Source organism: Eretmochelys imbricata, chromosome 6 (assembly GCF_965152235.1).
Source record: "Eretmochelys imbricata isolate rEreImb1 chromosome 6, rEreImb1.hap1, whole genome shotgun sequence".
In the NCBI taxonomy this organism is placed as follows: Eukaryota; Metazoa; Chordata; order Testudines; family Cheloniidae; genus Eretmochelys; species Eretmochelys imbricata.
Window position 1 is genome coordinate 21,544,415 of NC_135577.1, and position 26,799 is coordinate 21,571,213.

At 42.9% G+C, this 26,799-nt stretch overlaps 1 protein-coding gene across 2 annotated transcripts in view; it reads left to right on the top strand.

Moving 5' to 3' along the window:
- Positions 1-26,799, top strand: part of LOC144265538 (uncharacterized) — a 178,446-nt gene that overhangs the window by 32,464 nt on the left and 119,183 nt on the right. The window contains exon 1 of one of the 2 annotated variants that reach the window (XM_077818194.1): positions 22,745-22,884. The exons of the other annotated variant lie outside the window; for it this stretch is intronic. The gene's annotated coding sequence lies outside the window, so the exon portion shown is untranslated. Of the gene's footprint in view, positions 1-22,744; positions 22,885-26,799 lie in introns of those variants that run through there. 2 annotated transcript variants of the gene reach the window in all.

Sequence of the window (26,799 nt, forward strand, 5' to 3'; positions counted from 1 at the left end):
TTCTCTTGCACGCAGTCTAAATCAGACTAATAGCCGGGGCTTACTCCAAGAGCAGAATTTCTCCAGTGATAGAAGACTCCTCTACAGCTGTGCCATCATTTACTGTAGCGCTAACTTAACCCAACACGGTGGCAGATTTGTGGGAAGGTGGGGAAAAATTGAGTGCAGGCAAAAGCCCCTGATTTTTTCCAACCAATGTTAATATCTTAAATAATTTAAACGTAAACAGGAAACTAGGGACTGGCCTCCCTTTTAAAAATCTGCTTCCATGTTTTAAAGGCCAGAGTTTCACCCCTTATTATGGAGCCCCTAAGTAATCAGCAGAGCCACTCACCTTGCCATGCACTGATTGTGATGTCTCCCTAAAGCAGGGGTGGGCAAACTATGGCCTGTGGGCCAGATCCGGCCTGTGGGATTGCCAGCTCCGTGTGCTGCCCTCACCTGCAGACACCGCTCCCCGTAGCTCCCATTGGCTGGGAATGGGGAACCGCGGCCAATGGGAGTTTTGGGGGAGGTACCTGCAGGCGAGGGCAGCATGGAGTCTTCTCCGCCGCCCCCCGCCCCGGGGCCACAGGAGATGTGGTGCCAGCCGCTTCTGGGAGCAGCGCAAGGCTAGCGCAGGCAGGGAGCCTGCCTTATCCACGCTGCTGCCACCCTGGAGCTGCTCCAGGTAAGTGGTGTCAGGCTGGAGCCCGAACCCCTCCTGCACCCTCAACCCTCTTGCATCCTAATCCCTTGCCCTGAGCCCCTTCCTGCACACCACACCCTGTCCCGCACCCCAACCCTTTGCCCCAGCCCTACATTCATGGCCCTGCATGCAATTTCCCCACCCAGATGTGGCACCTGGGCCAAAAAGTTTGCCCACCCCGCCCTAAAGTCTGGAGAAAGTATCTTATAGAAGTGATGACTATACAAACCACATCAATGGAAATTCAATCCCCATTAGTTTGTTCATGAGGTTAACAAAAATTCTGAACAAAATATACAAATTTAGGGAAATATCTATCTTTTAAAATTTTTTTTGCATATTGCTAAACTCTGGAAATATTGTGAGAGCAGTGAATAAAGGGATTTTATACAGCATCAGCCTCAAGGTAATGCAATGGTTTTTCAACCTATCACTAGACAAATAAAGATCCCAATTTTGGAAGAATTCTTTAGGAAAAGTTTGTGTCAACTTGCATTTGTTTTGCTGTGCTACTGGCTATCTAAAGGGAACTCCTGACTGTCTTATCGCTAACTTCTGCTTGAAAGGCAGTTCTCTCTGAACCCTCCACCCCACCTCCTCAAAATGCAGGAAGATTGTTTTGCAGTGGGGAAACAAATCTCTGTTTTAAAACAATCTTTACAGGAGTAGTTTAGTTTGATTTCCTTTTACAGCGATTAATTATGGAGTGTAGTTCAAAAGCTTGTCTCTCTCACCAACAGAAGTTGGTCCAATAAAAGATATTTCCTCACCCACCTTGTCTCTTTCGTATCCTGGGACAAAGACGGCAACAACTCTGCAAACAACAATGTAAAGTCCTCTGGGTCAACCAGACTACTAATCTGTAGGAGGACTCTGTTCTGGAAGCTCTGATGTCTGCATTTTAGAGCTTAAGTAGGGGGAAGTGACAATTCCTCCTTTCATCCCCCAGTTTTGCAAGATCTGCAGAAAAGAAGTCGATGCACACACAAACTATTTTCACCTCTACCCTGATATAACGTGGTCCTTGGGAGACCAAAAAAAATCTCAAGGCGTTATAGGTGAGACCGCATTCTATCGAAGTTGCTTTGGCCCCCCCGGTTCCTTGTTCCCTGACTGCCCCCTCCAGAGACCACTCAACCCCCCTGCTCCCTGTCCCCTGACTGCGCCGACCCCTATCCACACCCCCCGCCCCCTCACAGGCACTCACTGGCAGTGGCGGGAAGCGGAGCAACGTGGTCCCAGCCCGCTCCACTCTGCCACCTCCCAGCCGCGGCACTCCGCTTCCTGCCACCGGTGAGTGTGGGGAGGTTGGGGAAAGGACACCCCCCCACCCCCCCATACTCACCAGCGGCGGGAAGCGGAGTGCCATGGCTGGGAGCTGGCAGAGCAGAGCGGGCTGGGGCCGGGCTGCTCCGCTTCTCGCTGCCGGTGAGTGTGGGGAGGTTGGGGAAAAGACGCCCTCCGCACTCACCGGCGGTGGGAAGCGGAGTGTTGCGGCCCCGGCCCCGGCCCCGGCCCCGGCCTTGTCACTGGGGGTGGGGAAAGGTCCTGCACTCATCTGCAGCGGGAAGTGGAGCACCGTGGCTGGGAGCTGGCGGAGTGGAACGGGCTAGGGCTGGGCTGCTCCACTTCCGCCACTGCGGGTGAGTGCAGGGGGGATCCTTTCCCCCAAGTCCCCTCCCGCGAGCGACACGGCTGGGGCCGGGGCGAGGGAAGTGGAGTGGGCTGCTCACGGGCCACTCTGGGACTGCGGGGCCCCCAAAAGTGCCCCCCCCAGCTCCTGCCTCCCAAACCCTGTGGGGGGGGCCCTCTGCCCCTTATCCAACCCCTCTTGCCCGGCCCGGCCTGGCACCCTTAACACACCGCTCAGAGCAGCGTGTCGGAGCTTTACCGCGTTGTATGCGAACCCTCATTAGATTGGGTCACGTTATGTTGGGGTAGAGGTGTACCTCTAAGCCTTTTGACTTGTGTCCAGAGCTTGGACGGTTGCAAAACCAAAAGATAAAAGTGTTCTGGACGTTGAATATATGAATGGAGTCAACAAGCATCACACTTGGAGTATGTCTTCAGCGTTAACTTGGGTGATTGGCATCTGAGAGTATGTCTTGAGAGTTAACTTGGGTGACTGGTGAGCAGCAGCCACACTGGCAAGCTCTGCCTGAGTTAGTGCAGCACCAGTGAGGACACGCTTTCTCCAGTGTGTTGCCAGGGTTTCTGGGAGTATATCCCATGGTCCTTTGTGCAGCAGTAAGTTGAGAAGCTCTGATTCTTTCTCTGTGAATTGTGGGAGAACTTGTCTGTCCTGGGCACATGGGAGGAATAGTTGAAAGGCATTGGAGGACTGTCAGCACTTGAATGATTTAGCCTTTGTCCTCATTGCAAATTGAGTGGGTTACCAGCCCAAGTGAAAGCCTCACTCAGGTTTTATCCTACAGCCGCAGACAAACCAACTAGCCTGAGCTGAACCATCACTCAGCTTGGGTGCGGGTTGTTTGTATGTGTGGATGAGGCTTTAGGACTACACCCGAGCGAGAGCCTGAGTTACTTCTGCAGTGAAGATGTACCCATGGCTCTTATGGCTCCTGTACCCAAACATGTAATTTAAAAACAAACAAACTGGAACAGGCTTTTCCGTAAACAAGAAGAGCAATGATGGGTGTATGTATAGCTCTGTTAAGGCATATTGGCAAATGAGTTACTTGGTCTAGAGGAACTCTATAAAGGCATTTGAATGAATGTGTTTTAATGTGTAAAATCTGTATTTGTTCTTCACTGAAGTGCAGTTGCTGCTTGTGAACTGAGCACATCTTAAGGGATTCCCCTCTCCTCCATGATTTGCTTGCAATATAATCATCAGCCAGGACATCGCTTGGCAGCAGTGGTAAGACCTGTGATGTGATGAAAATGCTTTCCCTTCATTTTTTTTTTGCATTAAAGTGATGATGAAGTCATCATACGTACAGTATGTGAATTACTTAAGGCTTGACAGATGTTCAGGCTTCATATGCTTGTGGATACAAGGAAAAAAGCCATTCTGTACGCTTGGGTTACAAGTATATATATTCTACAGCATCTTTATTGCAGTTTTAACATGGCTTATGTAGAAAAGTATAAAGAACAATAGATCCCTGATGTCTTCAGTTGCTTTGATGATAAAGGCTCTTCCAATTGCAGCCTATGATTTTAATTGATCTGTTTAAACCACAGTGGGTTCAACCCGTTGCTAGTTTCAAGCTCACCAGAGTGAAAATCCCCTCTTGTGCTTTTCTCAAATTTGGAGACTCCAGGAACACATGTAAACCAAGGGCAGTGACCACAGACACAATCAAGGACAAAGTCTTATCTGTACTACAAGTTATATTAAAGCAATAAGTAAAGTTACAATTACCCGTGCACATATAAATCCTTCAAAAACCCATGCAGTGACTAATACTGTAGTCATACTCACATCCCCAAAGATATTTTAGAGTTTGATGGATCTCTCAACAGATAAACATTGATAGAAGGGTGGTTCCTGCTGGGGTTTTCCCATGGCGTTTTCCCACTTTCACCTGACTAGGGAACCTCTCTTATATTCGTTCTGACCACACCTAACACCTTATGCATATGCATGAGAGTTTGAACCATCTTTTCCTTATTTGTACTTCTGCACCCTATGAGTATTGGGATGCCCCGTTTTTCATAGGTTGTTACTTAGTTCCCCTTATTTTCATTAGCATCTATGCATAACATGTGCCCATGGTAACCCACGGTTAAATTAGGATATCCTATGAGGTTACAGTCAGGTGTTTTGTGGTCTTGGACAGCACATGGCGATCTGTTTTTCTGGAACATTACCCATTGGCACAATCTTTCCAGTAATCTTGTAACCTTACTGGCATAGGGTTATTCCTAGGTCACCCACTCATGTCAAGTGTTCTAAATCTTATGGCCTGTTATGGCTAAGCTAAAATCTTACATGCCTCTGCCTATAGACCTTGCATTACAGCCAGGCTTTACTTACATACCTATTACACACTCATCGCTGTTAAATACATGTCAGTCTTCTACTTATCTAATCCTACAATTTAAATCTATTTAGTATACATTGATTATATGTGATATAGCATATGAGTTGACCATACCACTAAGTAACACAATGATAAATAGATGATAAAATGAACTAACTGGCTACACAATGGCACTTAAAGTTAATACTGTTTTAGACTCTCTGGCCCCCTTCTGCTCCTAGCTGTGTGTTCTAAGTACCTATCCAAAGTAAGGCAAAACACTTCCCTTTGTGGAATAAAATGGAATTTACACTGATTACTTGCATTCAGTTTTTTTAAAAAGTAAAATATGTAATTTTGTGCATTCTGAAAGCATTTGATTTGAGGTCCATATCTTCCTGTTTGACCATAGTCTGGTAAGATCAGCTCATTGTCTATGAATTTATGATTTAGCTTTTAACATTTAACATATACTGGATATGTTGCCATGAATCTCATTCCCTTAGTCTCTGCTGTCTTTTGGAAGCCTCTTTGGGCAGCAACCTATCATAACAGCCATGCTGGGTCAGACCAAAGGACCATCTAGCCCAGTGTCCTGTCTTTAGACAGTGACCAATACCAGGGGGAATGAACAGAACAGGTAATCATCAAGTGATCTATCCCCTGTCTTCCACTAGCAGCTTCTGGCAAACACAGGCTAGCGACACCATCCCTTCCCATCCTGGCTAATAGCCGTTGATTGACCTATCCTCCCTTATTGTTGTACCAAACGAGGGTAGTAAAATCTGAAGAGACTTTTAAAAAAAACAACTTTTGAATGAGGATATCTGGGCAAAATTTACGCTCAAATCTAATCCTACTGAAACCTTCTTCAAGAAAGGTTTCAGAGTAGCAGCCGTATTAGTCTGTATCCACAAAAAGAAAAGGAGTAAAATTTGTTGGTCTCTAAGGTTCCACAAGTACTCCTTTTCTTCTTCAGAAAGAAGCTCTCGTTTTGGCTCCCTCTGTGAAAAACCCAGCTTACTGTGTATTTAGGTTTGGAAAGGGAAACACCTATATAGATTGCTGCTGCTTAATGCCAAAACCATTGGGTTTTGTTTTTTTTTTAAATCTCCCTTCTGCTCTGCCTCCCCCAAGGTGAAAAACTGACTCCCAGAAGCATTTCCTGCAATAGAAAATACAAGCAGGAAAATTCTCACCTGCCTAGGATCTGTTTTTCCCTTTACACAATAGAAGTGTAGCAGTCTGTCTGTGCCAGTACAACAAATGATTTGTTCATGAGAAGGGGGAATGCAAAGATCCCATTTTGGCAGTGCCCTTTCAGCTAATATTTGATACTCAAAGTAGAACAGAGCACCTATTCCTAATCCAAAAACTTCCAAGCTGTATTTAGCCCCTGGTTTCGTACCATCTGAGCGGTGGATACCGAGGCTAAGTGCTGTGCATTGGAGTCGTACCAGGATTAAGCTTCTAGGTTTTTTTCCCTTCAGCAATTTGATAATCCAGTCTCAGAGGAATTCCTTGGCATCTATTAAACAGGCAATTTTAAGTCTTCGGGCCACAAAGAACTACTTAAGCTAACTGAAAACTAGTAGGGTAGGTGAATGTGAGTGTATGCGCCATGACAAGGAATTGTTAGAGCAATACCTCACTATCCGCTTGCCATGGAGCTTGCAAATTTTCTGTCTATAAATCCGTTGGAAATGTAGTAGACCACAGTTGGAAGCGACTGTAACAAAACCAGCCCTGAAGGTCAGTCAAGGATTCAGTGCAGTTCAGGATGGAACTCGCACTTAGTTTCCTATTTATTTTGGCATGTAAGGAGTGAAGGAGGACCTGAGATTCTGCCATGACCTGCTAAAGCAGCACTCTTATGTGAGAGGAAGCCTCCACCTGAAGCTGTAACACCTTGTGCTGTGAATTGATTTCTTGCAAGCTATGCAGACACTTGCTGGGTCATTATTTACATGGGGGATTGCCAAGGAAAGTTTAGGTGTTGCTTGGCGAGTTGGATTTTTTGATGAAATGAAAAATGTAGTCTCTGACCTCTTGTTAAGATCCTATGGCATATTTTTATAAGACTAGGGTGTTTAACTCTGTTCTCCTGGCTGATTTTAAACTTGGATAATATTGGTCCATGTGTCTCCTCTGGTATAAAAACATGGAGGGGGACAAAATCTAAAAGCCATCAGTTCTTGAAACATGTATATTGGTCTGCTTTCTCCCTGGTGCTGCTGGACCAGCAGAAATGTGGTGTTTCTGTCATGAAAACAAGTAGAGGCCAGAGAATTGTGCAGACAGAGGGTCATGGAAACCACAGGAAATTAAGGAACTGTAAAGCAAAAGTTTTTTGTAGAGTCCTGGCTGGACTTGTGGATCATCTTCCACACACTTCTTGGGTCTTCTGCTTTCCTTACCCTGCTTTGCCGCACTGTAAAGTCAAAACAGCGGGCTGTTGGGCTGCGCTCTGCTTACACCAGTGGAATCCCAGCATGAAGAAGTGACTACTGTATGAAGGGGTATTAACTAATACTAGTTTTTCAAGTTTGCATAGAGCCCCTCCCTGGTTATGCTCACTATTTCTGTTGCTTGGCTATCTAGATATGGTTTTGAAGGGACAGAGGTGGTTCTGTGCCTGGTATGGGGCAGAGATCCTCTTTCAAAGCCACAGTTCCTTGTCTGTATGGCCCCTTGCCTTCCCTCTGGACCACACAGTAGGGAAAGCAAGAGTGCCTGCTCTAAAATGTCTTCTAATGGCTCAGCAAGACATAGCAGCATTCACTTCATATGGCAAGATATTAAGTTGCGTTGCTGTTCAGTTAATCAGCTGCTGCATTTCAGTGGTGGCTGGAGATATCCCTCACTTATCTCCTATCTGTAAAATGCATGGGTGACTGGTGCTGTAGTCATCCAAAATATTGTATTATAGAATAGGCCAAATCCTGAATCTCCCCCCCCCCGGCCCCGCCCCGCATATGTAATACCATACATACATACATAGCCTGTGAGAGCACTTAAGTGAGTGTGGAATCAGTCTAACTTATTTCTTTGGGATACTTGGAGTATAAAAGGGGCTGTAAATAAACCCCTTCTCTTCTGTCCAGAGAAATGGGTAATGGAAGAACAAAGTAGCTTAATAGGCAAGAACTAGCATACGATCAGTCTTGAGACTCATAATCTTTTTTTTTTTTTTTTTTTAAAGCTTCTTTTCTGGATGTCCTGAAAGCCTTTTCTTAAGAGGGGTTTTCCTGTGGAATTCCTTGGCTCTTACATACCATATGCTGTGCAGCTTGCCTTATCGTCTTCCATGTTCTGTTTTTGGCCCCTGCCTTAGGCATCATATTAATTAATATGTGTCTGTGCAAAGAGGAATCGCTGAGGATTGAGCCACAAGCTGCACAGCCAAGTAGGAATCTCCTCCTCCCCTTGACAAACAGTCATTCATTCCTTGTTTTCCCACTGGCTTGGTACTAAGCAGAGAGAGCATCGATACATAGTGCCAGTCATGGCTACTTTTCTCTCATTCTGCATGTGTGGGAGGGAGTGGTGGAAACAGTTGGAAGGTGGTTCTTTTCAGTATGCAAATAGGCATTGGGGTGGAGAGTGCCAGGTACTGCAGTAATTGGAAGCTTTTGGTGTAAGGCCTACATCTTGGGGTATACGTGGCGAGAGCTGAGGCAAGGTTTGGAACTTTTGTCTATGTTCCACACTGGACCCTAAGAGGAAGATAAAATCAGCCAATGAAAATTTAAATAAGGGAATTGGATCAGTGGAGGCTGGATCAGACGACCTAACGGTCTTTTCCATCATGAATTTCTAGTACATGAATGACTGATCCTATGTTGGAACACGTTTAACTGCCTGAAAACTACACATTTAATGGCTTGTACTGGTTGAGGAGTCTGATGTGTTTGCTTTTTCTGAGAGGATTTGGTTTGTGCTTTCCAAAAGCTCTGGGAATGAGCAAGGGCCCCTTATTCTCACAGCATCAGTTTTAGTCTGAATGAATAGCTCAACATTTCTTATATTGTTTTCGTTATAAACTTCTTCTTTTGAATATAGAATTTTTTTTAAAAATCCCAAACTGCAGCTGTTTCCTGGAATCCTCAGAATCAGGTTGTAGAAGTGAAAAAATAAATTCATTTTTATAGATTTCATAGCATTGAGGACTGGAAGCAAACAAGAAGGATTTGCCTTCGAGGTATTGTATTTGGTTAAACTGGGAGCCTCGGTGAGGCAAGATTGTCATTTTTGGCCATATTTTAATTAGAATTCTGCTAAGCATTCAGAGTTTGAAATATGATTTCTTATAAATCAGGGAGTTGACTTGGTTGTTGAAAGCTAATTGAACTTTCTTCGAGTGTGATGAAGTCCACTATTCAGAGTTAATGAATATCATGGTATATGCCTAGCTTATCGTTTTCATCTCCCGGTGTCAGAAATAACAGGCTGGTGTTAGACTTTTTTATGGGTTTGAGCACCAAGCTTGGAATATGCTGGCATTTAGAAGGCTTTTCTTAAACCCCGATCTACTTCACAAGCATGAAAATTTGGCTTCATATAAGCACTATTGGAATGATAAATTTTTATCCATGTAGTTGCTTGATGGAGACGATGTGGCAGGGATGACAGTGTTCAATCTAATTCCCAGCTTCAAAAACAAGATATTTGGAGTATTGTCTTGGCTAATCAGATGGAGGAAGTTACAGCCTGTTTTCAGATGCCATGAGGAATCAATGACTTTACTCACTCCAGTAGCAGTGATTGGTCTGAATGCCCTGTATCTACTATATTTTTGTCATTCTGAAATGGAGTTTCCTAAACAGAACTCTAATCAAGGGTGTTACTTATGTGCCAAACAAGCATACTGTTCTGCTTTGTGAAGAAGTAGGGCCACTTCCTAATTTAAAATCAAAATGTGTACTACTCTTAGAAAACAATTATGAATTTCCAAATTGAACAAAAATCTGTTTTCTTAAGTTAAATATCCTTTATGCACAGGAAGTTGGCTTTGCTAGGATTTTCTCTCCTGTTTTTTGAGAGAATCTAGTGCTGGTGAAAAGTATTGGATTATATCTGTTGCCAGATTTCATGTTCTTTATCCTTGAATGGGTATGGCCTGTGAGACAGCATAGCTAACTTTCCCCCTGCTGTCTTTTCCAATGTGCATTCACGCTGACTCAAATGACACCTCTTAGGGGAAGAGATTTGTCTCCATACTTGTTCAATACTTGAAGTCTGCTGAAACCATAAAGAAAGGTGTGGATTTTGGTTATGGATTGTCACAGGGACTTCTGTCTGCTAGGAAAAGATGAAAGCCACCAACTCAACACACGCAAGCCACTTAAACATTTGATAAGAAGTGAGACCTTGCACTGGGTTAGAACTGGTGACCTACTGCACCGTAGACATAAAAGGCAGTCTCCTGCAGAGTCTTATTTCCAATCATGTGAACCATCCACTCCCAATTGCCTCTTGTATATTTGTCCTGTGCAATACAATGAAAATCAGATACACGCTAATAAATTACATGCAACCATAGCTACTGCAAACAAACAGTTTGTGTTTGAACTAGTGGTAATGAAACAGACCTGCTACTTGGCACCAGGCCAAACCCTTTCCTTCACTGTAGCCAGGAAGAGGCGGTAGTGAACTGCAGAGTATTGTCCATGGTCATTGGCAGAGTATCTGGAATTGTTCTGGAACTCTAATATTTCATTCTTGTGCATAATGTGCCAAAATACGTAACTGGGATGATGCATATGCTTAAATGTTTCTATTGCATAGTGCCATAGGGAATAGAGGGCCAGAAATACAGCTTTTATTGGAGGAAGGGAATTCTGCTCACCCCCCCACCCCCGCGCCCACAAATTAGTCCTGAATATCTCTTAGAGAATACTCTTACTTAGCACATGCTGCTGAGGATTAGCAGTGCTGTATAGTGTTGCTATATATAGCTTGTCTCTCAGAATAAATAAATAAATCCCTACTTGTTGAGCTTTTTAGCCTTTGTTAGAAAGTCTTTCCCCAAATTATTGCCTGCATATGTGCTCTTTGAGAGATTATTGCAAAGTTCTCTGCTATATATATATATATATATATATAAAGTCCACATGTGAAAAATTGATGGTGCTTCTCCTAGTCAAACCAGATTGAAAGTGGTCTTCTAAATATTAAATGGTAACAGGGGGAAAAGATTTTGATTAAACCCCTAGAGGCTGAACACATGTTGAATGAATTAAGAATTTTTTCCCTTTCATGGCTTAATGAAGGCTCCATTAAAGAAACCACATAAGAGGGAAGCATTACACAAAGTACCTCTTCTGAGCTCATGCATTTAAAACTGCAAACTCAAGTACTTTTTCATCAAAATGAAAAACCCTTGCCTGAGACATTATCTCTGTCAGATTTTGTGGAAGGTTGGCGGTATTCATGTGTCGGATTTGGGTTGATTTTTGTAACCCTCTCTTTAAATGCCCATACATGAGAGGCCACTTAAAATTCCAAAAGTCTCTTTGAAATGCGCAGACCAGTCACTCATGAAACATCTCTAATGAACAGTATTGTTCAGTCTTCATGCAGATTGAAATGTTATTTTAGGGAATATAACCCCAGCATTAGCTGCCACACAAGTCTAGTAATGTTAACAGGCATCTAGGCTCCTGGAGCTTAGTTAACTGCTCTACCCAGCATTTATGCTTTCGTGCCTGGAGTCTGGCTTCCCTTATCCAATGTGGTGAGAAATATTGTTTTAGTGGTTAGGGTTCTAGCCTGGGACACAGGAGAAGTGAGTTTGATATGCTGCTCTGAATAGGATTTCTGTGTGGCCTCTGGCGTGGCCCTTAGGGTATGTCTACACAGCAATTAAAAACCCAGGGGTGGCTCATGCCAGCTGCCTCAGGCTTGTGGGGCTGTTTAATTGTGGTGTAGATGTTTTAGGGTTGAGCTGGAGCCCTGGCTCTAGGACCCTGTGAGGTGCTTATCCTCAGCACAGAGGTCTACAGGACAATTGAACAGCCCCTTAGCCTGAACCCCACAAGCCTGAGTCAACTGGCAGGGGCCAGCCCTGGGTTTTTAATTGCAGCGTGGATGTACCCTTAGAGTCTCTGTGCCTCAGTTCTGTGCAAATGAGGGTAATAATCCTCTGAGGTAAGGAAGTCCTATTGTGAAGATAAATACATTCATGGGTGACAGGTGAGCTGCCAGCTCGGGAAGGCAAGCCTCTGGCCGGGCCCACCCCTTCTGCCCGAGGCCTTGCCCCTCCAGTCCCCCTTCACCCACTGGAGCCCAGAGGCTCCCTCCCTCCCCCACAGCCGGCAGCCCCCTCTCCCCCAGCCACGCGCCACCCGAGCACCTCCAGCCCCGGAGCGCGAGGCGGGCAGGCAGCGTGGACCCCCAAGTCCTAGAGCACTGGGCAGGTGGTGCAGACCCCCCCCAGCATCAGGCTGGTGGGCGGTGCAAGTACCAGCTCCAGCTGCCCAGAGTCCCTGGCAACAGGCCAGGCCCCACTAGCTCCAGCCCAGGGCCTCCACCATTGGGGAAGAGGAGGAGGTCTGGGGAAACTTAAGCCTCCCTGTTCTGTGATACCCGCCACCCATGAATACATGAAAGATTGTGAGGCACTCCAGAGCTTTCCAGATTAAAGAGAACTCTAGCCACAGAAGTCTCCATGATGTGAAACCTGCTGTCTTTTTGACTATTCTGTTGGGTGTCCAGGGTTATTGAAAGTAACCCTGGAAGTATTTTGGATCTCTTTAAATGTTTACGTGGGAATAGTCTCTAAACTTAAGGCTAGTTTAAAGGCTAAGTGTGGTTTGCAAGTCGTCGGATGGCAAGGATACAAGCAGGTTAGTTGCAGAGAAAGGGATCCCACCTCGTTAGGTGGTGGTCATCCTAGAAGTGACTTGAGCTTTAAAAGTGTAGAGACTTGGCAGGGCAGAGAATTGTGTTGTGAAAGAGAACCCTGCTTCCCCAGTAGAAATGATCTGTTTAGGATTGTTTTATGTTCGACGTTAGTTGCATGTGGTATATGAAGGCTTGTAAGTGTCCCCTGACTTCTGTAGAGGAAGCTCCTGTTGGTCACTTGCTATTGTTCATGAATGGTGACTTCAGAGGACCTACTTAAAGGCTTGTTCTTCCAATACTTATGTACAGCACCAACACTGAAACACTTATATCCTTTATAAATCCTCTGAGTGTCCAGAGACTTTATGGGGACATTCAGCTGAAATAGTAGAACAACCATGGTTAGCAACCAAATACACCTGTTGAGAACATACTCTTGCTAAGGGTTTTTCTAAACATACAAGTTGTATGACTGGTATTACTAAAGTGATATGCTGGTATTTGTTAAAGCCGTACAGTAATACCAGTATAGCAGGGATAGTCACTAGGCGGTCCGTGGGCCAAATCCAGACCACCAGACACTTACTTTCGAACGGATCGCAAAATCTTTTTATTTACTCATTATCGTTATTGTTGGTTTTTGTATTATTTTCTCTGGAGTCTGGACCTTGGTTGGACCTTGACAAAAAAACAATTGATTACCCCTGCTGTATAGTTTATTCCTATATTGCAAGAGAAATAACTTACACTGGTACAAGACACTTTTGTACTGGTATAATTGTGCCCATGCTAGGGGGTTGCGTCAGTATAAATATATATTGGTTTAAAAAAAAAATCACATCCTGAACTGACAGCTATTTGGGTACAAAAACTGTGCCTATATCAGGCCTCAGAAATAAGACTTATGGTGTTGCTAATTACAAGGTTTGATCTTTCCCACAATAGAGGGAAACTAGTCCATGTGTGAGAACTAAATGGGTATATAGTAGAGGAAATGGACAGCAGAAAAATATGTGGGAGGCTGAGTCAGTGTGCAGTTAGGCTAGGAGGGACAGTGTAGTGGGATATTGAAGATGTCGATTCAGTTCCTGGCTCAGTCTCAGCCTGCTTGATGTTGAGCAAGTCACTTAATTTCTCTGTGCCTCTGTTCCTGTCTGTATAATGGAGTTAACACTTCCCTGTCTCTCAGAGGTGTTGTGAGCATAATATCCAATAGTGATTTTGAGGTGATTAGAAGCTATGGTGGTGATCTTGTGGATACCTAGGTAGATGAACAGAAGTACTGTAGTATACAAAACTCAGAGCAAATTGAGAGCTGTGCATCCTTATTTAAGGGTCTCCATGCAGGTTTTTTATTAAGCATATCTAGAGCTACCCACAAGTGATAAGGCTGCAAAAAAGCAGAAATGCTAAGAACAAAATCAGAATTGCATGGTTACAATGGTTGTGAACTACGGTATAAGTAGTGTTTACTTCCCTTGATCTTGCATCTTGTTCTAGGGAGCAGCAGGAGTTTGAGGGGGAACCAGCACATTCTCAGTGCTCCCATGAAATCCCTCTTCACTGATTTGCAATAACGGTTTTTGGTAACACTTATTTTCTGGTTTAAAACCAACTTTAGAATGTTGTCATCGCTGACTTTTGGTGGTGGTTTGTAGTGGGTTGCCTTGGATAAACTTTATAATAATGAATTTAATGTTAGCTGTGGTGGAACTGTGTACTACCCATCGCAGTATTTCTGTATATCAGCATATTTGCTTCCGTCCTCCTTTTCCTGGCTCCAACACAGACTTCAGATTGATTCTTTGCCCCACTCAGTCTATGAACTGTGAAGAACTCAAAACTAGAACTGATGGTGGAAGAAACAGGAGATCTGATGGGGTTGTGTGAACATCAGCGATCATAGGGTACTCTTTTTGTAAGAATTAGGGGATTTGCTTTTGGGTTCTTGGCCAAAATATTTCCTTTCCCCACTGTTGTTGAAGGGTGCTGTATGTGGTTAGCTGCTGGTCTCCACCTTACAAGTGACGTCTTTTCAGTGGTTGTGTATGTAACTGTAATATGTTTTGTGACCTTTCAGGCTCAGATGACCTATACGTTAGATGTTTTTATTACTGCATGATACTGTTGATATATCAAATATATTGTATGATGTATATATCAAGACTCTATCTGTGAGTAAAATGTTAGACTTCTAAAACTAATATGAAAAGGAGTACCTGTGGCACCTTAGAGACTAACAGATTTATTTGAGCATAAGCTTTCGTGAGCTACAGCTCACTTCATCGGATGCATTCAGTGGAAAATACAGTGGGGAGATTTATATACATAGAGAACATGAAACAATGGGTGTTACCATACACACTGTAACGAGAGTGATTACTTAAGGTGAGCTATTACCAGCAGGAGAGCAGCGGGGGGGACGGGGGACCTTTTGTAGCGTGATAATCAAGGTGGGCCATTTCCAGCAGTTGACAAGAACGTCTGAGGAACAGTGGGGGGTGGGAAGAGAATAAACATGGGGAAATAGTTTTACTTTGTGTAATGACCCATCCACTCCCAGTCTCTATTCAAGCCTGAGTTAATTGTATCCAGTTTTCAAATTAATTCCAATTCAGCAGTCTCTCATTGGAGTCTGTTTTTGAAGTTTTTTTGTTGAAGAATTGCAACTTTTAGGTCTGTAATCGAGTGACCAAAGAGATTGAAGTGTTCTCCAACTGGTTTTTAAACGTTATAATTCTTGACATCTGATTTGTGTCCATTTATTCTTTTACGTAGAGACTGTCCAGTTTGGCCAATGTACATGGCAGAAGGGCATTGCTGGCACATATCACATTGATAGATGTGCAGGTGAATGAGCCTCTGATAGTGTGGCTGATGTGATTAGGCTCTATGATGGTGTCCCCTAAATAGATATGTGAACACAGTTGGCAACAGGCTTTGTTGCAAGGATAGGTTCCTGGGTTAGTGGTTCTGTTGTGTGGTGTGTGGTTGCTGGGGAGTATTTGCTTCAGGTTGGGGGGCTGTCTGTAAGCAAGGACTGGCCTGTCTCCCAAGATCTGTGAGAGTGATGGGTTGTCCTTCAGAATAGGTTGTAGATCCTTAATGATGCGTTGGAGAGGTTTTAGTTGGGGGCTGAAGGCGATGGCTAGTGGCGTTCTGTTGTTTTCTTCGTTGAGCCTGTCCTGTAGTAGGTGACTTCTGGGTACTCTTCTGGCTCTGTCAATCTGTTTCTTCACTTCAGCAGGTGGGTATTGTAGTTGTAAGAATGCTTGATAGAGATCTTGTAGGTGTTTGTCTCTGTCTGAGGGGTTGGAGCAAAGGCAGTTGTTTCGTAGAGCTAGGCTGTAGACAACGCATCGTGTGGTGTGGTCTGGATGAAAGCTGGAGGCATGTAGGTAGGAATAGCCGTCAGTAGGTTTCCGGTATAGGGTGGTGTTTATGTGACCATTGCTTATTAGCACCGTAGTGTCCAGGAAGTGGATCTCTTGTGTGGACTGGTCCAGGCTGAGGTTGATGGTGGGATTGAAATTGTTGGAATCATGGTGGAATTCCTCAAGAGCTTCTTTTCCATGGGTTCACATTTGGGGACAATGTATACCTTCAAATCAGCGGCACTGCTATGGGTACTTGCATGGACCCACAGTATGCCAACATTTTTATGGCTGACTTAGAACAACGCTTCCTCAGCTCTCATCCCCTAATGCCCCTACTCTGCTTGCACTACATTGATGACATCTTCATCTTCTGGACCCATGGAAAAGCAGCATCTACATGGTTTCTTTAAATTTGAGATGAGAAACAATAAAATCAGGCAGTCACCCATGCAGCATGTTGTGATTAAGAATCTCTCTCCTATCAGCATGAATAGTGCCAATAAAACAGTAGTTTTCCCAGTATGGGCAATGCATACATCTTCATAAGAAACCCAGTCATATCCAATTCACATAAGATGAACATGTTCCAAAAATAATGGTGGCTAAAACAGATTTAAGACAATAACAATCAGTTCCCATAATTAGTTTCTTGACTTATTCACCCAACTGTTCGGTTTTAGTATAACCACCCCAAGTATACTTGATGTAAGGTCTATAGCAGACATTTAAATCTACACAGTGTCTGTGTCATGCTTCGTCATATAGCTTTAGATTGATTACTATATGTACATCAGACATGGAAGAGTAGTGTGAGGCTGCTCATTTTATATACAGGTCCCTTATGATAATGCAGTTAGAACCCTCCTGAGGACCCCATCCTCTTTGGTGGACAAAGGAAAGAATTGTTAGTCCTGTTTTTAGTTTGAGATTCGTGTCCCCAAGCTGCTCCTTGGCTCAGGCTAAAGAAATGACCATGAGTATATATTAGTCCTATATGAGTCAGGAGTGCACATTTGATAAGATATGTAATGTTACAATCAACGTAAATTTAGAGAGTTGTATTTCCCAAGAGACCGAACTGCTTGCATTCCCCAGAACTGAAGAGAAAAGCCTACTGATGTTAACAAATGAAAAAGGGCAGTCTACCAGCCAAATTAATGTACAATTAAGAGCCTAGCTCCAGGGTGAAGTTTTCTTGTTAAGAACTCATATATATTATTTTTTTTAACAAAAACAAAACTAACAAAGGAAGCATCTGCTATACAGATCATCTGCTATACATTGGGGAGGAAAAACCAAACCAATCCAAGGGCTGAAAATGTTAGCCCCCTGCTTTTATACTAGAGCCCCGCCCCTTTTTTGTCAATTCTGTAGTGTTACCTGAACAACAGTCAGGGGTGGGAGATGGAGAAGATCCCACCTGGAGCCTCAGCGTCCCCTTTTACTATAATCCCAGGCACAAATCAGGCTGGGTCACTGAATGACAGAGGGATTGATCAGTCATGTTTAGGACTCTTCCCCCCAACTGCAAGCACTCAGTGGCCTCACATCTAGGCTATAGCAGGGAACGTAACTTCACCCAGGGAAAAGCTGATACATAAAGGGCTGGTGGGAGGGAGATGTTGAATGGGGCACATGCTGACTGAAATGAAGGCTAATAATAGAAGCATTATGTCTTTGTCAGCCTTGTGCTGGATTAATTAAAACACACCTAAGCTTCCTCCAGTGCTGCACAATTTAAACTTCAGGAGCTGGTAACCCCGATGCAATTTAAGTGAAATAATTGGAATTACAACAGAGATGAAATTGGCCCCGGTATTTGACTCAGTTCCATGATGTGAGTTGATAATGGAGGCAAAACAGAACATCGTACGTGGCACTACAGATTGGAAGAGGGCTTATAATGGTGTTACTGCTGTGACCGTTATTCAGTCATGGTACAGTAGGTGATCTAGTGTCTGCTTTGAGCTATTAAGTTCGGTAGTCGGTTCAACAAACACTGTGGCGCTGATTATTATTGCTCATTATTAAACCGTTCCCACTGGTTACTAATCATGCTCTGCTAGAAAGTCTGGCTGAGTATACCAATATGCACCTGCATCATACACAGCTCAGGGTGCTATAGAATATGGTAAATAGGTTGGGTGAGAAACCGCCATATGGACCTCTGAGTTGGGTACTTCTTGCTGCAGCAGTGTAGATGGGTTTGATGTCAAATTGCTCAGGCCCTTAACTCCTCTAGCCAATCATTAGCTATGAGGAAAGGCCCTGTGCTGGAGGTCACTTTTGTTTTAATGCATGTGTCCCATAATTCTGAATACCTCTCTGTGGTATATGGTGAAATAGAGCGAGGCAGGCCATTTGTTCCAGTTGTTTTCTTTATTGATAGAAGTCACTTTGGAAAAGGGGAAGAGACGAAATGAAGGGAAACACTGACATTAAATGTGTGCCAGAAGACTGGGTGCCAAATGTAGAGGAGTAGGTTTGATCTGCCAATGTGGTACATTGCCAGCACATGGAGTCTAGTGCAGAGTGGAGAGGACAGACTGCTTGTATTGACTCTGCTGTCAGTTCTCATTTTCAGACAGCTCAGAGACCATGAATAAACAGACCCCATCAACAGGATGTCCTGGTTTTAACAGTTTCAGAGGGGGGATTTGTCTGCCCTGTAGCACAACACATTTTGCATGGGCCTTTGCAGTAGGCTGAGAAGTTACTGTTGTTCAAGGGCTTTTCATTGATTTGGAGGGGCTTCCCCCCTTCTGTGCCCTGGCACTGAACCTTAGTGCCAAAATGCAATGCAGTTCTTTCTATCTAAAACTGTTTGTGTGAGTGTGTGTGTGTGACACGTACAAACAAGGATGATCACCGTTTTTAGTCACTACCAGCATGGGTCCCATTTAACCCGTGACTCAGAGGTAAAAGACTCGATATCCTGGAATCCATCTGCTTACCATCCAGCCCCCAAAGTAAAGTAGCTCTGTCCCACCTGTCTCCCTTGGAGCACTATTTCTTCCTAAGATGTAACCATCTAGGCTGTTTTCCTCCCAAGAACTAGCAATTTCTTGCTGATGCACTTTGAGCTGTGCGTGGCTGGGAGCTTGTATAACTTGGTATTCTCTTTGGGAGGTTTAACCCTCATGTCCTGAGGCACTGAAATGAGTAATGTCATGTCTGAAGGTCTGTCTGCTTTTACAGTCTGTGTGGCTACTGAGGTCATTAACAAGAGAGCTGCATACTGTATACATAGTTAAATGGGAAGGCTTGGCCAGGTTACCTAATTGTATGTTTTTCTGCAGCCGTCCTCCACAGTGTGAGTCAGAAGGCTGACAAGGCAACTGCTGCCTCACAAAGGATCAGAAGACAGATCCGATTGTGTACGCTATGGGCTGTCTCCCCAGCTGGAGGTAGACAGAAGCCTTTAACATAGAATGACGTTTAAACAAGAAGGCTTCCTTATTCCGTTAACTCCAAATGGCTTCAAATGTATTTTGTTTGGGGGATGTTAACTTTTTTTACATAAAAGGAACTAACTCCATTTGATCTCTGAACTGTTTATCAGTTTAATTACCTCTCCTTCCGAGGTCATTAGAGTAGTGTGGGGTGTCATGTGGTATGGTGCATAAGAGCCAACAACCAGGCACCCACGCCTCTCTGAATATAAGCACCATCTGGCTAAATTCATCTTTGAATTGAAGCTGGTCAGTAGGCTCTGCCCTTCAGCTTCCCTTTGGGAGATACCCTCTGAGAACTAAATAGACGCTTTTGAAGAATGTAAGGATAACCTCTTGTGATGGACGAAAAGTGCATTCAAAAACATGTTAAAATGGCTTGGTTGGCTAGTTCACTGCTATTGCAGCTGCTTTCTGTTACTTATCTTCAAAGATTCCTTCAGACTTCTGCTCTAAGTCACTAGGAGCAGTAGTTTGAGAAGGCTTGGCAGAATTTTTATTTTTTTTTATAATTTTAGCAAATATTTTTAAGCATTTTTCTATTTTTATCTATTTAATTTTTCACAGTTGCGGGAAACTATGGGGAGAGGGATCAGAGAATTATTTGACAGTAGTCATTAAGATTCAAAAAGTTAAAGCTTTATAGGCTGTCTTGTTTTAGCAGAGCTGTAAATATGTGCTTTGTGCAGCATTAATTATAGCTTGTTTTATATACATGAAGGTGGGACTCTAAGGTCTCAAGCAGCATTTGCTTACTTTGCCTGTCTGTAAATTTTAGTTATCACTGGAAATATTTTTTGTGGGTTTGTGTGTAGTGAAATGGATGTTTGCTGATTGATAAAAATCTAATCCTTCCATGCCTACTTATGAGCAGAGTTAGTGCTCTGGAGGCCTGGGGAGTGATTGCAAGGGTCGTACTACTGCACTGGAACCTGTCTGATGCTTGAAGGCAAGACTCTGTGTTGGAGGCTGCTGTCCAAGTATGATGATGGAGGAGTGAGGGGGGAAAAGAAAAGTAGAAGCAAAGTTTTCACTTTGAGGCAAGGTTCTGTTAGTGAAAACAGGACAATGCCCGCATTTAGGAAAGTTCTATGACAAGTCTTCTTCCACTTTTGGAGAGAAGAAAAAGTACTGACCTCCCCCCCGAGTGCACTGCTGGTGAAGGCAGTGTAAGGGATATTTATTTACATTTGCAGAGAAGTGTTACCAGTGAGAATTTCAGTAGATGACACAGGCAGTCTCCTCTGGCTCATCCCTGTGATTTACAAAAACACTAGTCAGCAGGTAATGTCAAGCAGCTGAATCTCATTTGCGCTCTCCTCTTTTGGCGTACACATGGAGGCTTTTAAAATCTTCCTTCTTTTTTCTCTCTGCCAGCATTATATATTCATTTTCATTAATCGTAGTTAACTCACGTGATTAATTCAAACAAATTAATTGCAATTAAAAAAATTAATTGTAGTTTTAGTCACACTGTTAAACAATAGAATACCAATTGAAATGTATTAAATATTTTTGGATGTTTTTCTACATTTTCAAATATATTTATTTCTGTTACAACACAGAATACAAAGTGTACAGTGCTTACTTTATATAATTATTTTTGATTACAGATATTTGCACTGTAAAAATTGTAAAAGAAATGGTATTTTTCAGTTCACCTCACATGAGTACTGTAGTGCAATCTCTTTATCGTGAAAGTGCAATTTACAAATGTAGATTTTTTTGTTTACAGAACTGGATTCAAAAACAAAACAATGTAAAACTTAAGAGCCTACAAGTCCACTCAGTCCTACTTCTTGTTTAGACAATTGCTAAGAGAAATAAGTTTGTTTACATTTACAGGCGATAATGCTATCTGCTTCTTATTTACAATGTCCCTGAAAGTGAGAACAGGCATTTGCATGGCACTTTTGTAGCTGGCATTGCAAGGTATTTACATGCCAGATATGCTAAACTTTGTAAACAACCTCTGTTGTAATCGGCTATTATGTAGAAGTAAAATAATCTTAGCTATATCATTATACCTAAGAGGCTTAAACTATATTCACGATACCAGCAAGGTATAATTAAGAGCTTATAAGCATCAGTCTGAGGCATTGTGCAAGTTTGTTGGTCAGCTGCATTGGGCCTAACCAAAGAAAACAACTGTCTGCTTGGCTAACTTGTGTTTGGTATGTCTGGAACCTCTTCAGTACCTTCCCTTCCCTCCTTCAATAGGGGATGGTTCTATAGTTAACTTCACAGGACACCTGACTGCAGACGCTGATCTGGTTTTTGCAAAAGGAATTGGAAAACAAAGCTGACCCTTTTTTAAAAAGGAAAAGAAATGACTTTGAGCCATGATGAGTAATGATGGCTGTGAGTGTGGGGCTGGTGAGCTCTGTATTTGTGTGGGGGTGTTTTGGTATGTTTCTGGTGGTGTATACTGGCATTTTGGGGGCGGATTACAAAGATGTAGGTCTACATGTTTGGAAGCCCATATTTAAGAGTTCAAAGCCTACCTTTGAGATCATTTTTATAATTTATTAGACATTTGTGGGGTACCTGTTGCCTTCAGGAAAAGCCCTGTTGCATTTTCCTTGAAAATGTCACAAATAGGGCAACAAGACTGAATATACAACTAGAATGAAGGACTTTCCATAGTTGGAAAATGCAAACTACATACGTAGATCCCTCTCTGAGGACCAAAAATTTGACAGAAATTGTGTTAATAGCAGCAGGAGAGCTAAGTTTAGTGTCACCTAAAGGTGCTACTTCGAGTACTATGATAAGCTGTGGTTAAGGAGCTGAATTTGCAAGGAATTACACCCAGTGACAGGTATGCATTTCTTATTTTGTAGCAATACATTACCCCTTCTCTTATCCCTATTAGCTCTCTTGAAAATGCCCCTGGTTTTTTTCTCTTGTGTGAGGTGAGGCCCGATGGCCTTGTAGCCATGGTACGGTATCCTTTGTTTGAAGATACAAATCCACAACTGATCAATTCAGTTTGTAATTTAAGAGTATTTGCTGGATTCCTCAGTCTTGTAAAGCTTCATTCAAGAGTAGCTCCTTTCTGTCCTGTCTGGTTGGCTAGGAGACTCCTTCTCATCCTGGCAGACAACAACCTGCCTTCAGTTGCATGTGCCAGTGTCACCCTCCCCTATATGAACTACAATATATGCAGCATATTAGGGCATGAAGCCATCAGCCCTTAAACTCCAACTAGTATAGAATGTGGGTTATCACGAGCACATCAAACCCATCCTCATCTCTCTATGCTTGCTTCCCATAAATATTGAGTCAAGTTCAGAGTCTCAGTCCTGATCTTCAGTGTGCTCTGTGGTCTGCATGCAGGATATCTAAATGGTGGCCTAGAGCTCCGGGATGAAAACTCTGGTTGATAACTCTTCTCTTCAGGCAAAATGGAATTTTCTGCCATCTGTTCAGGAGATGGAACTTTCTCAGGCACTGGTCCAAGACTGTGAAATGAACTTCCACAGGAGCTAAGGAACATGACAAACTTTACCACCTTCCATCCCAAGTGCAAGGTGAGCTTCTTCAACATATACATAGCATTATTTACATTAAAAAACCAAAATAAACCCTCTCCCTAAACAAAACACTTCACTGCACACACAACACACTCCCTGGGGAGAGGATAAGAGAGGGAATAAACCACATACGACGGATGTTGGACACATTGCTTAATGCACTAATGAAAGGCACTTCTATGGTGGTGAGGGTGATATAAGAACCGCCATAGAAAAGAATAGACGCAAGCTCCAACATCACTATAAGATTCCTTTCTATGGAGCCAAATCGGGCTGTATTTTCTATTGTAGGTGGGGTGGCCCAAACTGCTTTTTCCATTGACAAAGGGTATTTTGTATATGTGAGCTTTAACATCTTTTTAAACAAGTGTTTGATTATGTTAAGTGGTCCAAATATTGTCAGGCAGGGCTTTCTTTGCTGATCTACCATCTTCCACACCTTTCCTCTTATAATAAAATTGTATGCAGTGTTTAGTGCCAGTGACTTTGGTAGCAGTGCAGTCCCATGGATAGAGGGGCATCCTGAGGTGTGGACTTCCTTGAGATTCTTAGGGAAGGCTATTCTCAGAGTTGTACAATGGCCTGATCCATTAAAATCAGTGGGAGTTTTGCCTAGGTAAAAAGTGAACAGACTTCAGAACTAGACCTGCACAGAAGTTTGTGTTCCCGGCCTATCTGTTGGAGTCTGTATCCATCAGTGGCATAGCAGAATGCTCCAGCTAGCAGCCCCCTTTCATGTTGTGAGATTGTAATGTCTGCTGTTATAATTACTGTTATATTTCTGCTTCCTAGAGTGTCTGTCAAAGCGTGTTTACAAACAGAACATTTTGTTAGTTAGGGCAGCCAGATAATGTGGCAAGGGTCCCAGCTTTGGTAAGCTCTTGGGCAGCTTGCTCTCAGGGGAGGCAACTGCTGAAATGTTCATGAAGTTTCCTGTGATTAAACTAAGAATAGTTTTCACGTGCATCAGGGAGATGGGGTAAGTAGTCTTACTCATTCTCATAAGGATCAGAGTGCTTAGGGTATCTGCTGTTCTGGACATGATTTTACCTATTCATTCTCCATGTCTCCTCGCTGCTTTAGGAACAGAGTCCCTACCATTGAGGCATAGGACCCTGGAAATTCCAATTTCTTCCTCTAAAATAGTACAGTAGCAGAGATCAGTAATACTGACTGACTTCACCCTTAGTGGCATTTTCTTTTCCTTCATTTGTATAGTACTGCTGGGTTGGGGTGGGGGGAACCAAACCCTACACTCTGTCATTAAACTAAAATGGTGGTGAAAAGTACTGGACACTGAAGTCCTTTATTTACTCACAGAACATGTCCAACAGTAGCAGTGTGAAATTCCTACACAGTTGCCTTGCCAATATTCTTCTGCCCGGACCCTGAAGGACCTACCTCTAGGGCAAGTAGGGCAGTTCAGCCTCCAAATGCCTTTGTCTTTCTGTTGAGACTGTTAGTAAGGATTCTGGTTGTGGTTTTTGTGATGTACTTGCACCTGTCCATTGGGAACCGGGCTACCACCACCACGTAGGCCACTAAATGTGGTTTGTATAATTCTGCAAAATGGAAGTAGCTTTGTTCCAAAGTGCAAAGTATTGCAATTATTATAATAAAAGTAGATCGTTAAACAATTTGATGCCTTCTTGCTAAGCATAACTTTTTAAATGTCCTCGTATTTTTCGAAGGTGTCTCCATCAGCAGGAGTGCAACCTCTGTTTAAGCCTGTTTAGTACAGCGAAGCTATTTGTACTATCGTAGGTAATGTTATGCCTGCTCTTCCAGTTCCAGTTTATACAATAAATTTTGCCTTTTTTAATAAGAAAAGTCATTACATATTGTCCTTACCGGCTGGCACATTGCTGAGTAATATGAATTATAAGAACTTTCCCAAAAGACTTTTTTAATTGTAAAGAAAATAAAAAACCTTCCTCTCCTCCTCCTGCATTAAAATAACCCTGCAGATGATACAAGATAAGAGAAGCCAGGAAATTCAAAGTTCAGTGATGACATCCTGTCCTTAACTCACCCCATTTTTGGATTCTTTTCCACAGCAATCTGACTTAAGGAAGATGACTTTGTGTTAGCCTTGCAGAAACTCCCCCCCCTCCCCTTTTTTTTTAAAACAGAAAAATAAAATGCAGGAGTAGCTTGTTGATCAGTAAAAGGAAGAATTCAAATGCTGAGTTCTTCCCTGTACTGTCTGAGCTGCGTTTTAGTTTTCATTATCTCAGTAGTAGGACAAAGTAGTGACATAATGGAAATCCTAATCCTACTGTTACCCACATCCTGCGCGTTCCCACAAGAACTCGAGAGACATCTGTGACTCGCATACTAGTCATCAGTTATGATTGTGGATGTTAGACTAAAAGGACACAAATTTTAGCATTTTTTGTTTGTTACTCATGTTGTAACAGCATTCGTTAATACAATAATCTGTATAGCTTATCTGTTGTCTAATGCTTCATTTTTGTGGGAAAATAGTGTTTTCTAATGGTGGGAATGGAGGTTTGGAGTCCGACTGCTAGAATCCTTCCATCTTTGACTGACAGATTGTGACACCCCTTGGGTATATCAGTTAATCTTTCTGTGCCTTACTTTCCCCCAGTAATATTGAGAGTGCAGTAGCTATCATGATTACCTTATGCACTCACAGACTTGCACTGACGTTAGTTAAACTGGCACAAACTCGTGTGTGGACACTTCCTGCAATTTAAGAGTGTGTGTGAGATGTGAAATTGGTGCATAAGGCTGTGTGGTTACATTCCCATTTTGAACAAGGCTTATTTTGGTTTAGCTTAAACCAGTTCCTAATCTATATAAGACAAACCAAAATAAGCCTTGTTTAAATGGAAATGTACCTACACAGCCGTTTGCACCAGTTACACATCACACCCTAATTTAAACTGATGCAGCTTTGTATAAACACGCCTGAAATGAAATTGCCTTTGCGGCCAGTGTCCAGTGCATTGGAATGGAGATTTTGATCCTCTGAGGCTTCTACAGCATAACCACCATTTTAAGTGGTCTTAGGTATTCGCAGGAGCATAGGAATTGTCATGTTAGATGAGACTAGTGATTCATCTGTCTTGTGTGGAAGGATATGTGCTGCCACATCTTCACTGCTGCTGCTACCTCTGCTAGCTAAATTAAAAGCAAGCCTGGGTATGCCCACTTGTCCTACAAACACACCTTCACTTTGCAGTAGAGACATACACTAAAAGTGCCCCACTGTAGATGCTTCAGAAGATGGTGCAAGAAATGAGTTGGGACAGTTCGCACATCAGAGCTATCACTTCAGGCTGTCTTGTTGCAGATCTAGGACTTGTCTAAGCCGATGTGTGGTTTTTTTTTTTTTTTTTTTTTTTTTTTGTGGTTGTGTGTTTCCTCCCCTGTTTTTTGTACCAGTGTAGCTGTACTGGTGCCGGCCACTACTGTCGATGCACACCACTGGTTCCAGTTACTTTTTACACCAGTGCAATGTGTTTGCACTAGTACAACATTGGTGTAGCTACACAGGTGCAAAAAATTGCAGTGTAGGAAAACCCTGTAAAGATAGGGTTTGGTTTAAAAGTTTTTTCACATTTGTACGTTTTACAGGTTTTCTTTGCATTCAACAAGGCTAAAAAGTTAATTTAAAAAAAAACAAAATTGGGATTCTCAATTGCAGTTCTGCAGCACTGGTTGATTTTTGTGATGGTGGTGGTATAGTGGAAAACACTGGACTTTGGATAGACTATAATAGGGGTGTTATGCATTAGGTAATGTTTAAGTACTTAGTGTTTTTCTGTGGTTGCACAAGTGATTGCTTTTGGACTTTTAATAAATACTGAACTCCCAACTTCTCTTTTTAAAGCACAAGTTATGGGCCTTCCATCCTGGACAGTGTCCCTTTTAAGTAGGTCTTTC